Source organism: Ovis canadensis, chromosome 2 (assembly GCF_042477335.2).
Source record: "Ovis canadensis isolate MfBH-ARS-UI-01 breed Bighorn chromosome 2, ARS-UI_OviCan_v2, whole genome shotgun sequence".
Lineage (NCBI taxonomy): Eukaryota > Metazoa > Chordata > Mammalia > Artiodactyla > Bovidae > Ovis > Ovis canadensis.
This window is the reverse complement of record NC_091246.1, coordinates 2,893,072-2,898,863: the sequence shown is the minus strand read 5'-3', so window position 1 is coordinate 2,898,863 and position 5,792 is coordinate 2,893,072.

Below are 5,792 nucleotides of genomic sequence, written 5' to 3'. Positions count from 1 at the left end.
AAAGGTGGGGTCCCTATTAAGGTCGTAAACTCACACTAGGTTTTCTCTTTCTCTCTCTCAAAATCCATTCTGGAGAAATTATTTAAACAAAATGGAAAGACGGAGTTGAGGAACTTATATAAGAAGAAGGCTGTGGGGAGACAGTCTGCCTGGACCTGGTGCGAGTAGCTGGGCGTGCAGAGTGGGCACCTGCAGCCTGGAGGAAAGGCTGACTCGGGGAGCAGAGAAAGGACAAGCCGGAGGAAAGGCCTTCGGGGCCCAACACTGCCTCCCTTGGGGGTCGTCTTGGGGTAAACACTGCCTGCCCCTCCCATTAGGAACCTGCGGCACAGGTAGCTTAGCAGGACAGAGAAAGCCCCAGCGAGGAGACACTGGGCCCAGAGATTACATGTCCCAGAGAGACTGCCTCCGCCGTCTTAACTGCTGCTATTGCTGCTGAGTCACTTCAGTCGTGCCCGAGTCTGTGCGAGCCCAGAGAAGGCAGCCCACCAGGCTCCCCCGTCCCTGGGATTCTCCAGGCAAGAACACTGGAGTGGGTTGCCATTTCCTTCTCCAATGCATGAAAGTGAAAGTGAAACTGAAGTCGCTCAGTCGTGTCCGACTCCCAGCGACCCCATGGACTGCAGCCCACCAGGCGCCTCCATCCATGGGATTTTCCAGGCAAGAGTACTGGAGTAGGGTGCCATTGCCTTCTCCTAGGTAAGGACAAATCCTGTACCAGAGAATTAATCCCACCCAAGAGGTGGGATTAGATCAGAGGGATCGGGACTGATTCGGCGGGTCCTGGGGTTCTGTGATCTGAGGCTTGTCCCCTCCTCTCTCCTTAAACCCGAAGGGACAGACATAGACTAGAGCCTGCTCTTCAGCCTTTCCCCCTAAAAGCACCGCTGTACAAAGGAGCTGCTGCCCCAAGGGACCGGGAGCTTCTAGACCAAACTAATGAGCCACCTGAGAAATGCAACCTCGGTCAAAGGGGGACAAACATCTATCATCCGAAGCAAGATGACTGGAACAGACTGGCCAAGAATAAGCCTGGTAAATACACTTAGGAAAATAAGGCATGTGAAAGCATACAGCAAAAACAGGAAGTGATTTTTTACAACTTTAATGATGTATAATTAACATATACACATGTTGAAAGTATTCCATTTGATGAGCTTTGGCATAAATACATATCTGTGAAACCATCACTGTGAACTTAAGATAATGAAGATCTCCTCTCCCTCCCCTCAGAGTTTCCTCCTGCCCCTTGTAGTCCATTCTTCCCTCTGCTTGCATCCCCAGACAACTGATCAGCTGCTTTCTGTCTTCCAGGTTAGTTTTGCATAGAGAATTTTGTGTAAATAGAATCGTAGAGTTTACAATCTTTTCGTGTTTTGCTTGTTTCACTCAGCATAATAATTCTGAAGTTCATCCACGTTATTATATGTGTTGATAGTTTTTCCTTTTTAGGACTGAGCAATATTCCGCCATGTGGATATACCTCAATTTGTGTACCCATTTAGAAACAGTAAAATACACTGGTGAAGATCATCCTAAAACTTTGGCGCCGTGAGCCCACTTCTAAATCACTAATCAAGATCGTCTGTGTCCGTGGCTCCTCACAGAAAACCTTTCTCTTGTCGAGAGCACCGTTCTTGCGGCATTCCTATTTTTCTTAAATTAATAAGAGTTAAACGCCTTTACTGCTGAGCTCTAAAATCAGACTTGCAATTATATGTGATGCTAACTTACTGTTTTGGTACTTTTTCTTATGATGGTAAAATGTACGTAAGATAATTTGCCATTTTAACCACCTGACGTTACATAGTTTGGTGGCATTAATTCCATTTGCAGTGTTCTGTAACCATTACCATTACCCAGTTCCAAAATTTTTCCTCACCCCCAACAGAAACTCTGTATCCATTAAGCAACAGTTTCTCATTTTCTCCAGGCCCCAGCCTCCAGTGAGCTCTGACCTACTTTCCCTCTCCATAAATTTGCTTCTTCTGGATATTTCGCATCAGTTCAGTTCAGTCCCTCAGTCGGGTCTGACTCTTTGCGACCCCATGAATCCCAGCACATCAGGCCTCCCTGTCCATCACCAACTCCTGGAGTTCACTCAGACTCACGTCCATCGAGTCCGTGATGCCATAAGCCATCTCATCTGTCGTCCCCTTCTCCTTCTGCCCCCAATCCCTCCCAGCATCAGAGTCTTTTCCAATGAGTCAACTCTTCGTATGAGGTGGCCAAAGTACTGGAGTTTCAGCTTCAGCATCATTCCTTCCAAAGAACACCCAGGGCTGATCTCCTTTATGATGGACTGGTTGGATCTCCTTGCAGTCCAAGGGACTCTCAAGAGTCTTCTCCAACACCACAGTTCAAAAGCATCAGTTCTTCGGCGCTCAGCTTTCTTCACAGTCCAACTCTCGCATCCATACATGACCACAGGAAAAACCATAGCCTTGACCTTTGTTGGCAAAGTGCTGTGTAGTAATATATGCCATCTGGGGTCTGGGTTATCTTCCCTAGCTTATGCTTAGGGTCCGTGCATGCTGTGGTGTCAGAATTTCACCTTTATCGCTGAGTGTTGCCCCACGGTATGTGTATGCCATACTCCATCATCTATTCCTCTGTTGATGGACTTTCAGGCTGTTTCTGCCTTTTGGCTACTGTGAACGATACTCCACGAGTACTGGCATTCAAGTGTCTGTGTGAGTCTGTTTTCCGCTCTTTTTGGTATTTACGAAAGAGTGACGCAGGACAGGACCATGTAGTCCTCCCCCCACGCCCTCTGCCTGCCTTTTGTCTGTGGAAAACTTTAGTCAAAGACTATGTTTAATCAGAGAAATGAGAATATGTGGAAATAAAGGAAAACAGTCGAGTACTCATTAAGCACAGGCTTCTCAAGGGCTATGCATAATACTCAGAGCCGTGTCCTGTGCACTGCCTTATAGATGCTGGAACACCAGGTGGAACAATGCCCAGACTGTACATGACATGAGCTGCCACAATTCCAAGAATTGCACCCCCCTCCAAAAAAATGGGAACAAATGGACCCTGGAGCTGATGATTAACTGCACCTAGGAGAATCAAGGTGACGCTGGTCAGACCACCAATGACGTCTGAAGATGACCATCAGAGCTGACTGTGCCGTTTCTGCGTGTGGTCCCCCCACCCCCCGACAACTCCGTGTATAAAAGCTCTCACCCCCTGCTTGTTGAGGGGACGGGGAGTAGGCCTTTGGACAGATTCCGCCTTCCTCCCCAGTTGCTGGCATCTGAAACAAAGCCAACTTTCCTTTCCACCAACCTGGCCTGATTTTTGGCTTTTGAGTAGTGAGCAGCCAGACCCCACACCTTTCAGTAACAAGAGTAGAATTGCTGGGTCATATGGTGGTTCTATGTTTAAATTTTTGAGGACCCACCAAAGTGTTTTTCACAGGTGGTATATCACTTTACATTCCTACCAGCGATGTCTGAAGGCCCCAATTTCTCCAGCAACTGCTCAACACTTGTTACTTCTTTTCAATGGTAGCCATCCTAATGAGTATACGGTACTGTCTCACTTTGCTTTTAATTTACATTTCCCTAATGGCACCCCACTCCAGTATTCTTGCCTTGAAAATCCCATGGAGGAGTCTCGCGGGCTGCAGTTCATGGGGTCGCTAAGAGTTGGCACGACCGAGCAACTTCCCTTTCACTTTTCACTTTCATGCGTTAGAGAAGGAAATGGCAACCCACCCCAGTGTTCTTGCCTGGAAAATCCCGGGGACAGAGGAGCCTAGTGGGCTGCCGTCTATGGGGTCGCACAGAGTCGGACACGACTGAAGCGACTTAGCAGCAGCAGCAGCAATGATTAGTGATGTTGAGCTTCTGTTCATGTGCCTATTGGCTATTTGAACAGCTTTTTTGGGGAAATATCTATTCAAATTCTTTGTCCATTTTTTAATTGGGTTGTTTGAATTTTTGTTGTTGAGTTGTAAATGTTGAGTTTCTATTGTAAATGGAGTTGTTTTCTTCATTTCCTTTTAAGATTGCTCATTGCTAGTGTGTAGAAATACAACTGATTTTCGTGTTGACTTTGTATCCTGCAACTTTGAACTCATTTATTAGCATTTACAGGTTTTTTTGGTGAGTGAATTCCTTCGGGTTTCCTAGATGTAATTTCTAGATATAGTCTTCAAATTTAGTTCAGATGGCTTTTTCATTTTTCTCCCTGATTGCCCTGGCTGGAACTTCCAGTGCTGTGTTGAGGGGAAGTGTCCCGACGCCTTTGTCTTACTCTCGATCTTACAGGAAAAGCTTCCAGGCTTTCACCACTGAGTGTGAGGTTAGCCTTAAGGTTCTAACTAATTGACATATTTGTGATTGTGCTGGGTGTTTGCTGCGGCTTTCCCTAGTTGCTGCCAGGGGGCGCTGCTCTCTAGTTGCTTTGCCTGGACTCCTTGCCGGCACTTCTCTTGTGAAGGATGGGCCTCCGGCGTGGGGGCTTCCAGTAGACGCGGCTCTCGGGCTTAGTTGCCCTGCAGCACGTGGGATCTTCCCGGACCAGGGACTGAACCCGTGCCCCCTGCATTGGCAGGCGGATTCTTATCCCCTGGACCATCGGGGAAGTCCCAGCTGTGAGTTTTTCATAAATGCCTTTTATCACACTGCAGACGTCACTTTCTATTCCCAGTTTACTGAGTGTTTGGTTGTTGTATTTTTAATCATGAAAGGTTGATTTTATCAAATGCTTTTTTCTGTATCGAGACGATCGTGTGATTTTTCTCACTTCATTCCATTAGCATTATATACACTGCTTTTATTGAATTATGTATGTTGGACCACACACAAAAAATCTATATAGATTAAAATCTATATCTTTGGAAACTAATAAATTATTAAGTAACACTTAAGTTTAAAAGGAAATTAAGAGGTACTAAAAATTGACTGATAATTAAAACACAACAGGGTTTCCCCGATCGTCTAGTGGTTGGGAATCCACCTGCCAGTCCGGGGGACGAGGGTTCGATCCCTGGCCCAGGAAGATCCCACGTGCCACGGAGCCACGTGGCCCAGGCACCACAACTGCTGACGCCCTCATGCCAAGATCCCAGGCTCTGCAACAAGAGAAGTCACTGCAAGGAGAAGCCACACCCCGCAAGGAAGGGTAGCCCCACTTCGCTGCAACCAGAGAAGCCCGCTCACAGCAACAAGACCCAGGGCAGCCAAAATTAATTGTTTTAAAAATATTAATAAAATAAAACACAATAAATTGAAATTGGACACAGCTAAAGTAATACTTAGACCAACAGAACAAACACAAAGAAACAAGAAAGAATGAAATACTAAGATGCAACAGAGAGCAACTTAGAGAGTATTAACAAGTCCAAAGCTGGTTTATTGAAAAGCTTCTTTAGATAGATAGACCATTATCTGACTCACAAAAAAAACAAAAACAAAAAAAAGAGAGAGAGAGAAGTTACCGAAAAGCTAAAAAAGAAGCAGAAAGGATGAATTATTGTAGACACAGAAGATTTAAAAGATCATAAAAGCTTTAGAAGAGGTGCTGTGCTGAGCTTGGTCGCTAGTCGTGCCGACTCTGTGATCCCACGGCCTGCAGTCCATCAGGCGACTCTGTCCACGGGGATTCTCCAGGCAAGAATACTAGAGTGTGTTGCCATGCTCTCCTCCAGGTTATAAGAGGTATATACTGTTAAATCTGAAAACACAGATGAAGCGGATAGAACACTACAAAAAGTAAAAACTGATCAGAACAATTATCTGATAAAGAATTGCGCCACTGATGATGCTAAATGCTCTCTGCAC